This window comes from Coregonus clupeaformis, chromosome 15 (assembly GCF_020615455.1).
Source record: "Coregonus clupeaformis isolate EN_2021a chromosome 15, ASM2061545v1, whole genome shotgun sequence".
Taxonomy (NCBI): Eukaryota; Metazoa; Chordata; class Actinopteri; order Salmoniformes; family Salmonidae; genus Coregonus; species Coregonus clupeaformis.
In genome coordinates, this window is record NC_059206.1 from 57,813,254 (window position 1) to 57,833,237 (window position 19,984).

Below are 19,984 nucleotides of genomic sequence, written 5' to 3' on the forward strand. Positions count from 1 at the left end.
TAGCATACAGACGCATGTCGTTTGTTACTTGGCATTTATGTTATTAAATGTGGTAACACATTGAAAGAACCTACGGATAAAAGTGTCTTATATTTAGCTATAACCAAGACCATTACATTGGTAAGCAACTCCAGTGTATATTTGGCCTTGTGTTTTAGGTTATTGTCCTGCCGAAAGGTAAATTAGTCTCAGAGTGTCTGTTGGAAAGCAGACTGAACCAGGTTTTCCTCTAGGATTTTGCCTAGAGTGGAGGCAGTGGAGACCCGCGGGACCTCCAGAACCAGACAGTCCAGAGAGCAGGTCTGAAAATTGATGGATCTCCTATTAATACGTGAGTTTAGGTAGTGGGGGAGTCTCTGAAGAACCACCATATATACAAAAAGTAGCCAATGCTGGGCCCTTCTGGTAGTCAGTGACTCCCAGCCAACAAAACGATTCAAAAGGCAGTGATGTGTACGAAAATTGTCCCTAGTGATAAAACGCAGCGCTGAATGATAGACTGAATCTAAAGGTTTGAAAACAGTGGCTGCTGCATGCATGTAGATTATATAACCATACTCAATTACTGGGAGAAGTGTTGCTTGAACAGTCTTCCTTCTACTTTCCAAAGTGAGGCAGGATTTATTTCTATTAAAGAAACCAATCTTAATTCTCAGCTTTGTCATTTTTTCAATGTGTGTTTTAAAAGAGAGTTTATCGTCAATCCAAATACCCAAGTAACATGGCACCGACAGACATGGCAGCTCTGCTTCTAGCTCCTAAGCAACTTTGCAGTATTTTGTTTTTTTTCAGTTATTTCTTACAGAAAGTTTTTTTTGTTATTACATACAGCCAGAAATAACTTTTGGATATCAGAGCGACGGTAACTCACCAGCATTTCGACCAGACATACGACTTTCCCGAATTGGATCCTTTGTTTGTACCCACCAAGGGAATTGAGAAGAGGTATACTGAGTGGACTTCTAGTCCGACCACCGCATTTAACCATGGCAAGGTGACTGGGAATATGGTTGAATACAAACAGAGCAGTTATGCCCTCTGTAAGGCAATCAAACAGACAAAACATCAGTACATAGACAAAGTGGAGTGGCAATTCAACGGCTCAGACACGAGACGTATGTGGAAATTGAGCAAGTTGAGGTGACCAAACTGTTTGGAGTAACCCTGGATTGTAAACTGTCATGGTCAAAACATTTTGATACAACAGTAGCTAGGATGGGGAGAAGTCTGTCCATAATAAAGTATTCCTCTGCATTCTTAACAGCACTATCAACAAGGCAGGTCCTACAGGCCCTAGCTTTGTCGCACCTGGACTACTGTTCAGTCATGTGATCAGGTGCCTCAAAGAGGGACTTAGGAAAATTGCAATTGGCTCAGAACAGGGCAGCACGGCTGGCCCTTGGATGTACACAGAGAGCTAACATAAATAATATGCATGTCAATCTCTCCTGGCTCAAAGTGGAGGAGAGATTGACTTCATCACTACTTGTATTTGTGAGAGTTATTGACATGTTGAATGCACCGAGCTGTCTGTTTGAACTACTGGCACACAGCTCGAACACCCATGCATACCCCACAATACATGCCACCAGAGGTCTCTTCACAGTCCTGATGTCCAGAACAGACTATGGGAGGCGCACAGTACTACATAGAGCCATGACTACATGGAACTGTTCCACATCAAGTAACTCATGCAAGCAGTAAAATTAGATTGAAAAAACAGATAAAAATACACCTTATGGAACAGCGGGGACTGTGAAGCAACACAAACATAGGCACAGACACATGCATACACACACACGATAACATACGCACTATACACACACGTACACATGAATTTTGTGTTGTAGATATGTGGTAGTAGATTAGAGGCCTGAGGGCACACACTTAATGTATTGTGCAATCTGTTGTGAATGTGTTGTAATGTTTTTTTAAAATGCATAACTGCCTTAATTTTGCTGGACCCCAGGAAGAGTAGCTACTGCCTTGGCAGCAGCTAATGGGGATCCATAATAAAATCAAATACATATACAAATGCGCTTGTGGCGAAATGGAAGCAAGTCCCCGCAGCAATGTTCCAACAGCTAGTGGAAAGCCTTCCCAGAAGAGTGGAGGTTGTTATAGCAGAAAAGGGGGGACAAACTGAGCAAAGAAGTAAACAATTTAGGATCTGAGTCAGAGATATCTGATACAACCCTCCATCCACACAATCCCAGATCAGACAATAATTATTGCTTATAAAAAATCCTATAATTTCTCTTTGTAGAAATGTGAGGGCAAGATTTATGTAGCTTTGCATCTCTTATGCAGACAACGGGACAATGGTCACTGAACTCATTAGCAAAAATGATATTGGCTGTATACTTATGAGGGGCTTTGTCAAAATAATATCTAAAATAGTAGATTTTTCAGGGTGTTTAAAGTTGGGGTGGGTTGGTTCAGTTATCAACTGAGTTAGATTTAGCTCAATGCAGATATATTTCAGACTATCAGAAGCTGGCATCAACCAATCCAAATTTAAATTACCCAAAATTAATCATTCAGATTTAGCATAGTTAGATCGCAAGTCAGACAATCGGCTAAGAGCACATGTTGAGGCAGAGGGAGGGTGATAAATTCCCACTAGAGTAAGTTGGGCATTATTACCAAGGCCCACATTTAGGACAAGACAATCAAATTGCTTAGGGACAGAGGTAGTGAGAGATACAGAAACATACAGTGGGGGAAAAAAGTATTTAGTCAGCCACCAATTGTGCAAGTTCTCCCACTTAAAAAGATGAGAGAGGCCTGTAATTTTCATCATAGGTACACGTCAACTATGACAGACAAATTGAGAAAAAAAAATCCAGAAAATCACATTGTAGGATTTTTAATGAATTTATTTGCAAATTATGGTGGAAAATAAGTATTTGGTCACCTACAAACAAGCAAGATTTCTGGCTCCCACAGACCTGTAACTTCTTCTTTAAGAGGCTCCTCTGTCCTCCACTCATTACCTGTATTAATGGCACCTGTTTGAACTTGTTATCAGTATAAAAGACACCTGTCCACAACCTCAAACAGTCACACTCCAAACTCCACTATGGCCAAGACCAAAGAGCTGTCAAAGGACACCAGAAACAACATTGTAGACCTGCACCAGGCTGGGAAGACTGAATCTGCAATAGGTAAGCAGCTTGGTTTGAAGAAATCAACTGTGGGAGCAATTATTAGGAAATGGAAGACATACAAGACCACTGATAATCTCCCTCGATCTGGGGCTCCACGCAAGATCTCACCCTGTGGGGTCAAAATTATCACAAGAACGGTGAGCAAAAATCCCAGAACCACACGGGGGGACCTAGTGAATGACCTGCAGAGAGCTGGGACCAAAGTAACAAAGCCTACCATCGGTAACACACTACGCCGCCAGGGACTCAAATCCTGCAGTGCCAGACGTGTCCCCCTGCTTAAGCCAGTACATGTCCAGGCCCGTCTGAAGTTTGCTAGAGTGCATTTGGATGATCCAGAAGAGGATTGGGAGAATGTCATATGGTCAGATGAAACCAAAATATAACTTTTTGGTAAAAACTCAACTCGTCATGTTTGGAGGACAAAGAATGCTGAGTTGCATCCAAAGAACACCATACCTAATGTGAAGCATGGGGGTGGAAAATCATGCTTTTGGGCTGTTTTTCTGCAAAGGGACCAGGACGACTGATCCGTGTAAAGGAAAGAATGAATGGGGCCATGTATCGTGAGATTTTGAGTGAAAACCTCCTTCCATCAGCAAGGGCATTGAAGATTAAACGTGGCTGGGTCTTTCAGCATGACAATGATCCCAAACACACCGCCCGGGCAACGAAGGAGTGGCTTCGTAAGAAGCATTTCAAGGTCCTGGAGTGGCCTAGCCAGTCTCCAGATCTCAACCCCATAGAAAATCTTTGGAGGGAGTTGAAAGTCCGTGTTGCCCAGCGACAGCCCCAAAACATCACTGCTCTAGAGGAGATCTGCATGGAGGAATGGGCCAAAATACCAGCAACAGTGTGTGAAAACCTTGTGAAGACTTACAGAAAACGTTTGACCTGTGTCATTGCCAACAAAGGGTATATAACAAAGTACTGAGAAACTTTTGTTATTGACCAAATACTTATTTTCCACCATAATCTGCAAATAAATTCATAAAAAATCCTACAATGTGATTTTCTGGAAAAAGAATTCTCATTTTGTCTGTCATTTTTACGTCATTTAGCAGACGCTCTTATCCAGAGCGACTTACAAATTGGTGCATTCACCTTATAGCCAGTGGGATAACCACTTTACAATGTTTTTTTGTTTTTTTTTGGGGGGGGTTGGGTTAAGGGGGGTAGAAGGATTACTTTATCCTATCCCAGGTATTCCTTAAAGAGGTGGGGTTTCAAATGTCTCCGGAAGGTGCCGAGGGGTGCGCTCGGTGTCAGCTTCGCCCTCCCCCCCCTCTTCGTCTCTATTTAACTGATTTACTGTACTTATCAATGTGTGCCTCATGTTTTAGACAGGTTTAAAAAGGACTGCTAAAATGTAGCAGAATCTTGGCTTTATATTAACATCTTAGAGCTAGCAACATTGATAAAATATGTAAAAATCTAAGTGACAATAGTGTTCTAGAAAGTCTATGGCTGAGCCACAGCTCCATAAACCAGTTAAACTTTTTAGTGTGATAAAAACACACTGGGTGACAAGACTGGATCTTTTCAGCTAGCACAAAGTAATTTAATCTCAGCTGCCTCCAGGCTCTCAGACCCCCACTGTGCCCCTACCAATGAGCTGGGCAGTGTCATCGTCTGAGGGGTGGGAGTCCACCCCTCCCTCCTCAGTATCAGAGTCTGACTCCTCCTGAGGGGAGTAGTAGCCCTCATATTCCAAGATGGGCGAGTCACAGTGAGTGGGAGAGCCTAGGCACTGGGCGGTGGTTACTGTAGTGACAGTGGCAGAATAGGCCCCTGGATTGCCAGAGGGGAAGCCTGGGTTGGAGGGGCGGAGCAGAGGGGTGCGCTCGGTGTCAGCTTCGCCCTCCCCCCCCCTCTTCGTCTCGACCACTTGCCCTCTCATCCTCAGACTCGGACTCAGAGTACTCCGGATTGGGCCGGGTTACACGTTATTTGGACACAGGGCAAGTTTTCTTAGTCCCTGTAAGCCAGGGATCCACACACTTGCTGTGGTACGCGTGTGAGCAAGGCAAAACTCGCAGTTTGTCTCCCTCTTCATACTCATCCAGACAAATAGCACAAACATCATATTCATCACCTTTAGTGAACTTGTGAATGGGGATCCTCTTTAGTTGTTCCTTGGTCAGCCTATTTTTCCTCATCCTTTTCCTGTACTGCACACAACGCACAATCAGGAAGACAACCATCACAAGGATGATATCATAGTTGACGTGTACCTATGATGAAAATTACAGGCCTCTCTCATCTTTTTAAGTGGGAGAACTTGCACAATTGGTGGCTGACTAAATACTTTTTTTCCCCCACTGTATAAGTTGTCCTTTGTAATTATGGCGACACCTCCAACTCTGTCAGATCTAAAAACATTATAACCAGTCAGAGACACATCAGTATCCGGCACAGAATTATTTAACCAAGTTTTAGATATTACCAGGATGTCCACATCGGTTTGAGAGGCCAGAGTTATAAACATTAGGAAGCAGATTATTCAGTCAACCTTTTAATCTGTTCTTGATTATGGTGATATTTTTTATCAAAGAGCAGCTGCTACTACTCTGAAATCTTTGGATGCCATCTACCATAGTGCCCTTCGTTTTTTTACAGGTGACAGTTTTGATACTCATCGCTGCATCCTTTATCAAAAGGTTGGCTGAACTTCACTAAAGACCCTTACATTACTCCCTTATTTTTATTTATTTTTATTTTTTATTTATTTTTTATTTTTTTGGGAATGGATCAGCTTAATATTGCAGATAGATTGTATCTTCTATCAATGTAATTGTCTGCATCACTTCCAATTCCCCATGTTTTTTATTTATTTATATATATACTCTCCTTTATTACTTTTCAACCCCACCATCCTTTCCCTACTTGGAGTAAATTAGTGAACAACAATGCCCAGGCCTCTACTTCCGGTCTATACTTACTATCTACACCTTATGGACAGAGTTAATTTTACAATAATTCTATTATATATATACAGTGGGGAGAACAAGTATTTGATACACTGCCGATTTTGCAGGTTTTCCTACTTACAAAGCATGTAGAGGTCTGTAATTTTTATCATAGGTACACTTCAACTGTGAGAGACGGAATCTAAAACAAAAATCCAGAAAATCACATTGTATGATTTTTAAGTAATTCATTTGCATTTTATTGCATGACATAAGTATTTGATACATCAGAAAAGCAGAACTTAATATTTGGTACAGAAACCTTTGTTTGCAATTACAGAGATCATACGTTTCCTGTAGGTCTTGACCAGGTTTGCACACACTGCAGCAGGGATTTTGGCCCACTCCTCCATACAGACCTTCTCCAGATCCTTCAGGTTTCGGGGCTGTCGCTGGGCAATACGGACTTTCAGCTCCCTCCAAAGATGTTCTATTGGGTTCAGGTCTGGAGACTGGCTAGGCCACTCCAGGACCTTGAGATGCTTCTTACGGAGCCACTCCTTAGTTGCCCTGGCTGTGTGTTTCGGGTCGTTGTCATGCTGGAAGACCCAGCCACGACCCATCTTCAATGCTCTTACTGAGGGAAGGAGGTTGTTGGCCAAGATCTCGCGATACATGGCCCCATCCATCCTCCCCTCAATACAGTGCAGTCGTCCTGTCCCCTTTGCAGAAAAGCATCCCCAAAGAATGATGTTTCCACCTCCATGCATCACGGTTGGGATGGTGTTCTTGGGGTTGTACTCATCCTTCTTCTTCCTCCAAACACGGCGAGTGGAGTTTAGACCAAAAAGCTCTATTTTTGTCTCATCAGACCACATGACCTTCTCCCATTCCTCCTCTGGATCATCCAGATGGTCATTAGCAAACTTCAGACGGGCCTGGACATGCGCTGGCTTGAGCAGGGGGACCTTGCATGCGCTGCAGGATTTTAATCCATGACGGCGTAGTGTGTTACTAATGGTTTTCTTTGAAACTGTGGTCTCAGCTCTCTTCAGGTCATTGACCAGGTCCTGCCGTGTAGTTCTGGGCTGATCCCTCACCTTCCTCATGATCATTGATGCCCCACGAGGTGAGATCTTGCATGGAGCCCCAGACCGAGGGTGATTGACCGTCACCTTGAACTTCTTCCATTTTCTAATAATTGCGCCAACAGTTGTTGCCTTCTCACCAAGCTGCTTGCCTATTGTCCTGTAGCCCATCCCAGCCTTGTGCAGGTCTACAATTGTATCCCTGATGTCCTTACACAGCTCTTTGGTCTTGGCCATTGTGGAGAGGTTGGAGTCTGTTTGATTGAGTGTGTGGACAGGTGTCTTTTATACAGGTAACGAGTTCAAACAGGTGCAGTTAATACAGGTAATGAGTGGAGAACAGGAGGGCTTCTTAAAGAAAAACTAACAGGTCTGTGAGAGCCGGTATTCTTACTGGTTGGTAGGTGATCAAATACTTATGTCATGCAATAAAATGCAAATTAATTACTTAAAAATCATACAATGTGATTTTCTGGATTTTGTTATATACCCAGTTGAAGTGTACCTATGATAAAAATTACAGACCTCTACATGCTTTGTAAGTAGGAAAACCTGCAAAATCGGCAGTGTATCAAATACTTGTTCTCCCCACTGTATATATATATATATTTTTTTTTTTTTTTTGCTCCTGAACTTCTTCTACTCTCAACCTCTCCGATCATTTTCATGATGTCCATCCGGTTTGCTTCTATATGCCATATCTTTCTAACTGTGCTCCTTCCCAAAAGCTCCCAACATACAACCTATATACTTATTATGGACACAGTATGCTTACATTATTAGCTATCTTTGTTATTATTTGTTGTTATTTGTTATTAGTCCCATCCTTCAACTCTATTCAATACCTCCCATCTATCTCTTAACACCATCCATATAGGAATTCTATTTGCCATATATATTTCAACCGTACTGTGATGTTTTAAAAAAATTCTGAACCTTTCTATTCTCATTGCTTCTACAGATTGTGAATTAAAAATAAAAAAATTTGCTAAAAGTATTATTATATTATTGATTGATTGACTATGACTTTTCAGATCACCCAGTAATGCTATCTGCAAGGTTAGTTCCAGGTAAATATTGCAATCCTTTAGCCATTCCTGGACCTGTGTCCAAAAACAAGCTACAAATGGACAGAACCAAAACAAATGATCTAATGATTCTGTCTCTTCACAGCAAAACCTGCAGAGCTGGGAAGATTGTATCCCCCATATAAATAACATTCTATTGGTAGCAAGAATTTTATATAATAATTTAAATTGAAAGATTCTAATTTTTGAATCCGGTGTCGTTTTGCGTGTCAGTTCATAAACACTATGCCATGGGATCGGTACGTCAAAGATCTCTTCCCAACTATTTTGCAATCTATATGGGACGGCTGTCAATCCTTTGGTCCTTAAGTGAAACTGATATACTTTTTTATTTATCACAGTTTTCCTTAACCAATTATGTTCTTTAATGCAAGGCCGACAGACAAGTTCCTTACTTTCTCCCCCTTCCACTTTCCTCTTCCACTTTTGCGGTAAGGCTGCAATTATTTGGTTGTAATTTTGGGTAGAGCAGACATTTCCATATGTTTTTGTTAGCTGCATGTGCGACATAACTCCACCAGTCCTACCGATGATATCATTTACGAAGATTATACCTTTTTTAAACATTCTGTCAAAAAATAAAGTTTTTTTGTCAATTAGTATATTTGAATTTAACCACAATATTTGTTGCATTATTTGTTCTGTCGTTTCTGGAGGATTAAATTGAAATTGCAACCAACTTTCTATGGCTTGTTTTAGAAATAGTGACATTTGGGAGATTATTTCCTTTTCAAATAACTGAAAGTGAGAGGTTGTAATCTGAATAAAGGGAAAAAGGCCTTTCTTGAACTTTTTATTTACAAGGCCCTACTTCATAAACTTCCGTCTTATCTATTTTGCTGTTGAAGTATAGACACCTGAGTTGCCTAATCAGTTCACAGGATAGGTTAACTCTTGAGGTCTCCACCGAGCTAGGTAAATCTACTTTTAGTTTTAATGTACAGTATTGCTGGAACAAAATTCAAAATACATTTCATCTTGATGTTCTGGTGCCTTTCGGGCAATTTGAAGTATTGATTGGGGCAGGGGCGCAACTTTGGTTTTAGAAGTGGGGGGGACATAACCTGGCAGGGGGTCTGGGAGTCCTCCCTCAATTTTGGGGGGCATCTAAAGTTCATTTCCTGCATTTCTACTAGTGCTGTACCCAAAAATATATATATAATTGGTCGACCAAGAGCAGTCTTTTCTTTTGACCAATCGACTAGTCGAAATGTTAAAACGTGTATTTTTCCATATTTAGACACACCCTATGTGTTTTAATAAAATATACTTTATGTACTGAACTTGTCTGATGCTTTAAGCATGCTGTTTGATTAAATAATAAATCACATTGGCTACGCATGGCCTGTCTGCAACAAAAGTGAAACATTGTATCAACTATCAACTGGGTTGCCCAGAAACTCTCTCTAGCAAACTTGAAACATTGTATAAAATATTGTGGCCCCTCAGAGATTCCCGCACCATTGAGCTCGGGACAGACACATATTTTCTGTATTTATTTATCTGTATATGTTATGTACAGTATGTGTATATATACAGTGTGTATGTATGTATGTACAGTATGTATGTATATTATTTTACTGGTCTAGGGATATAATTGCCTTACAGTTAATTATTGTAATGTTTGTTTATGTGTCAAGTTTTTACAAGTTTTTTATTTTTTATTCATTCAAAAAAAAAATTAAAAACATTGGACACAGCTGTAGGCTATTTGTGCAAGGAATAAGAAGTGATCAGGTATTTTATGACGTTTGCCCACGAATGACCGCCACACCACCTTCCTGTTCAAGTGAGCACAGCACAACAAGGTGAGTCCAAAAATGTATTGTATGCTGCTGCATAAATGCCAGGGAGATATGTATACTGTAGCTAAGAAAGTAATACTAAGTGTTTGTTGTGTAGTAAGCTGTTAGCAGCCCATGTGCCTCACCTTAACAATTTGGTCCCTTTTCCCCTCATAATTTCGCCTACTGTTCTAACTTGGTGGTTCACATGTAGCCTATAGCCTGTTTTAGAGAAATGTAATCATCAAATATTGTAAGAGCTTTCATTGTCTGCTTATATGCCCCCTTTATTTATCCTACGGTTCTGATTTAGTGTACATGGAGAATACTGTAAGAAAGGCCCATGTTCTGAATTCTGTCACTGTATATTTCAAAAGTGCTGAACAAATAGTTATATTGACTACGTCCATCCTAGCTCGCTCATTAATGTCTTAATCGAAATTACGGATTGCCTCTTATCCGCTCGTCATCCCCTTATTCCATAGTTTGTACAATTCAATTGTCAGTAGAAACCACATTTGTTTGAACAAGTCAGCCATATCAGCTATGTTTTTTTAAAGGCAGTAAATGAGGCTGAATTAACTGTTTTGCTGCCAGACAAAGCTCAGCTGATAGCCAGGTGTAGCATTGGTAAGGTGTCGGGACTGCTGTTGGGACAGCTTTATGTAGGCCCTAACAGTTTGTCACCGTTATAGTGCAATTAATGTTTTGTTTTGTTTAGTATTGTGTTGTGTAGTGGCTTTGCTGGCATGCATCTAAAAACATTTGGGGAGTTTGCCCCACCAAGATTTACATGCTAAAATCGCCACTGACTTTGAGAAGCTATTGTCATTCTCAATTTATTCTAAAAACAGACTTTGTTTACTTGCTGTTTGAGGTGAAGAAAAATTACAGCTCATTAGTGGTGGTGAGTTAAGACAATCAGAAATACTATCAGACATCCCCAAATGGGCACATTTATAAGCCTACATTTGCGCACAGGCCAGGTAGACTAGTCCTACTTCTATATGCGTAACCAGGTGTGCTTCCATACTCAACATTTACAGGAGAGTTTCAAACAAAAGACAATGACAAAATTGACAAAACTCGTAAATGGAATGAAATAAACAAAAACTTGTTTCTCACAAGTGTAGCATAGGTTGTGAGTTCTGCAAAACACAAGTCCACTGCGACAATGAGAATGGTAAACGACTGTAATAATAATATATTGAATGCATTAACAGAAAATTACCATAACCAAATAAACATTGCAGATGAGAAATTACCAGTAAATGTAGGGTACTACTGGTGATATTTGTAATTGGGAATTGATAGACATAGCAAACGATGCACACAATGAAGTTATGAAACAATGAATACCCACGAAAGACGTGGGTAAAAGACGTGCCTTGTGCATCTGAGCCACAATCCCCATATTCTTGGACCGTGGCATCCCCGGGGCCTCCTCAATGAATTAGTCCACTGAGACGGGCGTAAATCAGACAGGTGTCTTTTGTGGCATGAAAAAAAAGAATCTATTTGTGACTGCTTGACCAAAAAATATTATGTTTTCAACACAGACCCCTTTTGTTAAACAGTATTCCATATAAGGCACCCAGACCTTATGAAAGTTGCACACTATACAGTTAATCTTGTAACAAATCAAATCTAGTGATACATAACTTGACATTTCTGCCATCCATTGTGACATTGTGGGAGGATAACCAACCTTCCAAGTAATGGCATTCATTTCTTAGCTGCTATAAATGCTATGGTTACACAGCTTATTTTCTTGCAACAGTCTCCATTATCAACATTTCCAAGCAAACAAAAACAGGGAGAAGGGAGAATCTGTAGACATGCTGAGATAAAATAACATACTCTTTGCCAGAATTCAGCCAGCCTTCACAAGCTCATAACGTATGAAAATATGTCCCCTTTTGTGTTTTACAACTCCAGCAGAGGAATTACATTTCTGAGTGCATGATATTCTTTTTCACTGGCATATAGTATGTTCTATGGATGGTCTTAAACTGCAGTAAATTATGTCTGAGATTATATGAACATGACTGGGCATTCAAACATATCTGTATCCAACTGTATATAACTGCCTTAATGTTGCTGGACCCCAGAAAGAGTAGCTGCTGCCTTGGCAGCAGTTAATGAGGATCCTTAATAAATACAAATACATTCATCATCATCAATAGTGTCTCCCAGGTCTTCCTCACATTTTTGTTTGACATGTTTTGTGTCATCAGGAAAAGCCACTATCAAACCTTTGATACAGTTTCAAAATCAAATTTAGAGGTTTGTCAGACTGCCTTAAAATAGTTTCAATCTTTGAAGCTTCTTCCTTGTCCAGTGTTTGCTGCACAGAGATAATAAAGGGTTGCATCTGAAAAAGTTCACCTCAGCGGTCACAGACTGGTCTTCCCTGGCTACTCAGATGAGGCATGACAAAGAATTACCTTGGTGTACATTTATACATTATATTATCCAAGAATAGAATCAATGGTTCAATAATTGAAATGACCATCATTCCCAGATCTCAGACTGTAGCCTACCCATCAACTCAAGATTGAACTTTGTATCCATTCACTGATTGTTATAATATGCTGCAAAATTCACCTTAGCTCCGTAGACAGGTCTTCCCTGGCTGTCTGACCCTGCTGGGACACCCGTCACCTTCTGATCCTGCTAAGACATGATGAGCATAGTGTTGTGTACTGACTGTGCACCATGACAGTGAAGCGTGCAGAGCTGTTTATATCATGTCAGTGTGAAAAGTTGGGAATTACCTAGGGAAACTGACAGATCAATAACGTTACATTGCTATAGACCCGTTTGTGAACGTTGCCGCATGAGGGCGATACGCGCAAGTTGGTGGCAGAACAAGGGGGAGTTCGTATAGAACGGCAGCAAAAAAAGCCTTTATTTACATGTTGCTTATGAGTGTATTTCACACTACTTTTGGATTATAATTGGATTTTAAGGCTCGTATGAATGTTCTGCTTAATATAATGTTTGTGTCTTTTCGCAAATCAACTGCGTTATACTGAAAAAACACTTCAACTTCAACCAGTAAAATGGCTCTTTGGCTATCTTTTGCTACAGCCTATTTGAATGAGCGTTAGCATTCTAGCTACCAACTGCTGCCTCCAAAATTGTTATTTTGCAAAGATCACAACCAAATATATTCTTAGCGACTGTTCAAGCAAGAATCAAATCATCATTGTAAACATATGAGAACCAAAAAAAGTTATTTTGTTTAGAAGTAATACAAACGTAAATCTATGCTATCTTGAATGGGTGCAGATTGCGATTGCTTTCTTACTGCCGCGAAGAGTCGCGCTCATCTGTGCTCACATTGCGCTGTCAAAAAACATCAGAATATCGGTCTTCAATTGTTTGGCTGCTGGTTTCATCGTCTGATTCAGGTCTACTGTGATTGAGGCAAAAATAATAGCTAAAGTTAGTGAGCTAGCTAGCTAGCTAATGTTAGCCAACTTTTTGCTAGCCTAATGGTAGCTACATCAACTGGTGAAAACTAGCCAAGTTAAGTTACTTCTGTTGAATAGGGAAAAAACAAAGGCTACAAAACATTTCCATACACATAACAGCGGTTAGATAACGCTACCTGACAGTTCATTCACTTCAGATAGAACTTCAGTCGAGAGGGAATTAAACATTAGCTAACGTTATATGTCAGTTACACTACTAGCTCAGCACTGGGAATAAATAAAAAAATTCTGTTAAGTCAAACAACAGTTACGAGCCAGCTACAGTGGGGAAAAAAAGTATTTAGTCAGCCACCAATTGTGCAAGTTCTCCCACTTAAAAAGATGAGAGAGGCCTGTAATTTTCATCATAGGTACAGGTCAACTATGACAGACAAAATGAGGAAAAAAAATCCAGAAAATCACATTGTAGGATTTTTAATGAATTTATTTGCAAATTATGGTGGAAAATAAGTATTTGGTCAATAACAAAAGTTTCTCAATACTTTGTTATATACCCTTTGTTTGCAATGACACAGGTCAAACGTTTTCTGTAAGTCTTCACAAGGTTTTCACACACTGTTGCTGGTATTTTGGCCCATTCCTCCATGCAGATCTCCTCTAGAGCAGTGATGTTTTGGGGCTGTCGCTGGGCAACACGGACTTTCAACTCCCTCCAAAGATTTTCTATGGGGTTGAGATCTGGAGACTGGCTAGGCCACTCCAGGACCTTGAAATGCTTCTTACGAAGGCACTCCTTCGTTGCCCGGGCGGTGTGTTTGAGATCATTGTCATGCTGAAAGACCCAGCCACGTTTAATCTTCAATGCCCTTGCTGATGGAAGGAGGTTTTCACTCAAAATCTCACGATACATGGCCCCATTCATTCTTTCCTTTACACGGATCAGTCGTCCTGGTCCCTTTGCAGAAAAACAGCCCCAAAGCATGATGTTTCCACCCCCATGCTTCACAGTAGGTATGGTGTTCTTTGGATGCAACTCAGCATTCTTTGTCCTCCAAACACGCCGAGTTGAGTTTTTACCAAAAAGTTCTATTTTGGTTTCATCTGACCATATGACATTCTCCCAATCCTCTTCTGGATCATCCAAATGCACTCTAGTAAACTTCAGACGGGCCTGGACATGTACTGGCTTAAGCAGGGGGACACGTCTGGCACTGCAGGATTTGAGTCCCTGGCGGCGTAGTGTGTTACTGATGGTATGCTTTGTTACTTTGGTCCCAGCTCTCTGCAGGTCATTCACTAGGTCCCCCCGTGTGGTTCTGGGATTTTTGCTCACCGTTCTTGTGATCATTTTGACCCCACTGGTGAGATCTTGCGTGGAGCCCCAGATCGAGGGAGATTATCAGTGGTATTGTATGTCTTCCATTTCCTAATAATTGCTCCCACAGTTGATTTCTTCAAACCAAGCTGCTTACCTATTGCAGATTCAGTCTTCCCAGCCTGGTGCAGGTCTACAATTTTGTTTCTGGTGTCCTTTGACAGCTCTTTGGTCTTGGCCATAGTGGAGTTTTGAGTGTGACTGTTTGAGGTTGTGGACAGGTGTCTTTTATACTGATAACAAGTTCAAACAGGTGCCATTAATACAGGTAACGAGTGGAGGACAGAGGAGGCTCTTAAAGAAGAAGTTACAGGTCTGTGAGAGCCAGAAATCCTGCTTGTTTGTAGGTGACCAAATACTTATTTTCCACCATAATTTGCAAATAAATTCATTAAAAATCCTACAATGTGATTTTCTGGATTTTTTTTCTCAATTTGTCTGTCATAGTTGACGTGTACCTCTGATGAAAATTACAGGCCTCTCTCATCTTTTTAAGTGGGAGAACTTGCACAATTGGTGGCTGACTAAATACTTTTTTTCCCCACTGTACATCAGTCAAATAAAGAGTAGCCAGTTCCTGCTCTGGTTGCTTTTACAACTCAGAGGAAAAGCACAACACACACAGACAACAGCTGCCTCTGTTTGCACGCTCTGTGGTATCCACATGGTCATAAATCCAGCCGGCAGAAACTGCCAGCCTACCCGACCAATCTGAGGCGTCCACATGGTCCTAAAGCACACCGTAGCCACTTTTTTCATGACAGTGCAATAACAAAACTGGGTGGGGGGACAAAAATGTAATTTCAGAATGTGTGTGTGGGGGGGGGGGTCATGTCCCCCCCGTCCCCAGTGAAAGTGGCGCCCTGGATTGGGGCCTTATTTGTGGAGGAATGTAACTGTTTTTCTGGGTGATGTTGTATTTGTGCTTCCCATGACTGTGTTTTGGTATTTAAATGTATATTTATGTTGTATATACAGGGTGCATTTGTAAAAGAGACCTAGGTCTCAATATATCTTTCCTGTTAAAATAATGGTTAAATATATGCAGAACCAGTCAAAGGTTTGGACACACTTACTCATTCCAGGGTTTTTCTTTATGTTTTACTATTTTCTACATTGTAGAATAATAGTGAAGACATCAAAACTATGAAATAGCACATATGGAATCATGTAGTAACCAAAAAAGTGTTAAACAAATCAAAATATATTTGAGATTCTTCAAATAGCTACCCTTTACCTTGATGACAGCTTTGCACACTCTTGGCATTCTCTCAACCAGCTTCACCTGGAATGCAAATAGTGTTGCTATTTAAAGAATCTCAAATATCAAATATATTTTGATTTGTTTAACACTTTTTGTGTCCAAACTTTTGACTGGTAGTGTATATATTTTTAAATAATAATAATAAAGTCCATTTTCGATTTCAAACTTCTGGCATTTACATGAATCAGTCCAATGCTGCAGTTGCGGAATTTCAGATCAGACAGAGTCTCTAATACAAGCATACTATCCTCAGTTGGTAACCCCTTATTTTAAAATACCATAGGGCTAGCTTAAGATTGTCTAGAACTGTACCATTGGGCCTATTTCCCTCGAGCGAGGACATGAGTTAAAACAAGAGTCAATGATGGTTACCTGTTGCGGGCCTGCAGTATGATGATAATGCTGATAATTTATGGTTGGGATTACCTGAGCGGGACTTGGGGTGTTGATAAGTCAATGTCTCAGCGCAGCCTTGAAATGCAAGCACAGTGTCCAGGCACCACGATAATTTGGATGGACCCCATCCTCTTTGTAGAGCATATTCTATTTCCAAAAGGTGTCAAAGTTATCCACAAAAGCTACAGTAGACTAGTAGCCAGTCGTGTAGTGCCATCAACCTACTGAATTTTAGGCTGCCACCACTCAGTGATGGCACTGGGCCTGAAATAATTGGACGCTTGTTGGAGTCTTTCAGAGTTCCAATCAGTTCTTTAAAATTCAGTTTCAGCCATTCTGAGCTAGCCATCCTAATGTCATTAGATCCCACATGAACTATGACAGCGACAGCCCTCGTGTTCTGGCTTGGAACAGTAGGAAGGTGCCTAGTGATGTCCTGTACCCGAGCCCCAGGATAGCACAAGGTTTCTGCCTCGGGAACCAAGGTGTTTCTCACCATAGAGCTGTTGATTATTATGGCTGGTGAGATGGCAGAGGAGGTCCAGGAGTTTTTGTGCCTTGAGCCGGCCGCAAAACCCATTGCTGATGGAGGAGCCTGTGCATCAGACACCCTCGAGGTCTGGTGAGAGGAGGAGTGCAACATATCCTAGTCTGAGGCCAAGTCCCCCCGGGAACGTGGAGGATCCGAGTCCAAGGCAGAATCCGAGGCAGAATCTCCCTTGGAAGGAGTCTGGATAGGAGCCAATGGTGCAGGAACCTCCGAAGCCAGGAGGGTGAAGCTGTTCGACAACTGGATTTGGGGCGGGCTTCCCAATGCCAAAGAAGTCCCACTCGCCACAGGCCGTTTCCCTCTATTTGGCCTACGTGGGTGACGTGCTTCCATGGCTGGGCATCAGGAATGGTGACAGCGTAATCCGCTAAATCCACCAGAAGCGACGGTCCTGCTCTATTTTCTTCAGGTAGGGGTCCCTGGAAGGCATTGGCCATTCAGTCAAGGAGTGTTGACATGGCGGTGATACTCTCAACACATCGGAATGGCATCCAGCCTGTGGTGTACATAAGGAAAAGGTAGGCAGGGGTACTTTCCCCAGTAGATTGTGCAAGTTCTTAATTCACTTCTTCCCTATAGTCCTCCGCAATTAAACAATTGTTGCATCGGAACTCCGGTTGGTCCACATTGTCCCGGAAGAGATCATAGTAAATACAGCTCCTGCAGCGCATGAAATGCTTGACTTTCTTCTGAACGGGGAAGCCTCCATGAGAAGAGACAAAGCAACTCAATCTGTGTCGCAGAGGTAGTGATTTACAGGCAGACTAAAAAGAAAAAGAGAAAATAATGGATGTATTTTTCCGGACCTACAGTGGGGAAAAAAAGTATTTAGTCAGCCACCAATTGTGCATGTTCTCCCACTTAAAAAGATGAGAGAGGCCTGTAATTTTCATCATAGGTACACGTCAACTATGACAGACAAAACGAGGAAAAAAATTCCAGAAAATCACATTGTAGGATTTTTAATGAATTTATTTGCAAATTATGGTGGAAAATAAGTATTTGATCAATAACATAAGTTTCTCAAAACTTTGTTATATACCCTTTGTTGGCAATGACACAGGTCAAACGTTTTCTGTAAGTCTTCACAAGGTTTTCACACACTGTTTCTGGTATTTTGGCCCATTCCTCCTTGCAGATCTCCTCTAGAGCAGTGATGTTTTGGGGCTGTCGCTGGGCAACACGGACTTTCAACTCCCTCCAAAGATTTTCTATGGGGTTGAGATCTGGAGACTGGCTAGGCCACTCCAGGACCTTGAAATGCTTCTTACGAAGCCACTCCTTCGTTGCCCGGGCGGTGTGTTTGGGATCATTGTCATGCTGAAAGACCCAGCCACGTTTAATCTTCAATGCCCTTGCTGATGGAAGGAGGTTTTCACTCAAAATCTCACGATACATGGCCCCATTCATTCTTTCCTTTACACGGATCAGTCGTCCTGGTCCCTTTGCAGAAAAACAGCCCCAAAGCATGATGTTTCCACCCCCATGCTTCACAGTAGGTATGGTGTTCTTTGGATGCATTTTAGCATTCTTTGTCCTCCAAACACGACGAGTTGAGTTTTTACCAAAAAGTTCTATTTTGGTTTCATCTGACCATATGACATTCTCCCAATCCTCTTCTGGATCATCCAAATGCACTCTAGCAAACTTCAGACGGGCCTGGACATTTACTGGCTTAATCAGGGGGACACGTCTGGCACTGCAGGATTTGAGTCCCTGGCGGCGTATTGTGTTACTGATGGTAGGCTTTGTTACTTTGGTCCCAGCTCTCTGCAGGTCATTCACTAGGTCCCCCCGTGTGGTTCTGGGATTTTTGCTCACCGTTCTTGTGATCATTTTGACCCCACGGGGTGAGATCTTGCGTGGAGCCCCAGATCGAGGGAGATTATCAGTGGTCTTGTATGTCTTCCATTTCCTAATAATTGCTCCCACAGTTGATTTCTTCAAACCAAGCTGCTTATCTATTGCAGATTCAGTCTTCCCAGCCTGGTGCAGGTCTACAATTTTGTTTCTGGTGTCCTTTGACAGCTCTTTGGTATTGGCCATAGTGAAGTTTGGAGTGTGACTGTTTGAGGTTGTGGACAGGTGTCTTTTATACTGATAACAAGTTCAAACAGGTGCCATTAATACAGGTAACGAGTGGAGGACAGAGGAGCCTCTTAAAGAAGAAGTTACAGGTCTGTGAGAGCCAGAAATCTTGCTTGTTTGTAGGTGACCAAATACTTATTTTCCACCATAATTTGCAAATAAATTCATAAAAAATCCTACAATGTGATTTTCTGGATTTTTTTTTCTCAATCTGTCATAGTTGACGTGTACCTATGATGAAAATTACAGGCCTCTCTCATCTTTTTAAGTGGGAGAACTTGCACAATTGGTGGCTGACTAAATACTTTTTTTCCCCACTGTATACAGGCCGTCGGTAAATACTCTTATCTGTTAAACGTAACTTTTTGTTTGAGAAAATCATGACACTTGCGAGGGGGGTGGGGGAGGGAAATATGTTAAAGGATTTTGGCAATGAGGCCATTTATCTACTTCCCCAAAGTCAGATGAACTCGTGGATAACATTTTTATGTCTCTGTGTCCAGTGTGAAGGAAGTTGGAAGAACTGTCGTTTCGCGAGCCAATGCTAACTAGCATTAGCGCAATGACTGCTAGCAGCAGATACCCATAGACTTTCAGTCATTGCGTTAACGCTAGTGCATTGCCAAAATCCCAAAGTATCCCTTTAACATATTGTGTCATTTCTAATACTTCTCTTTCATTTTGTAGCTTAGGTTTTTGGCTGTAATGCCAAGGACCTGAAGTCGACAGTGTGGCAGATGCTACCTTGCATTCTGTCAAACCGTCTTGCCATCGCCACAACCTGGACTAGGGCAGTGGATAAGACTTGTTTCTGAAGACCATTATTCACAGT

General features: G+C 41.4%; 1 pseudogene; it reads right to left on the bottom strand.

The window, feature by feature from the left end:
- Positions 1 to 4,564: 4,564 nt before the first annotated feature.
- Positions 4,565 to 17,501, bottom strand: LOC121583532 (annotated as a pseudogene).
- Positions 17,502 to 19,984: the final 2,483 nt, after the last annotated feature.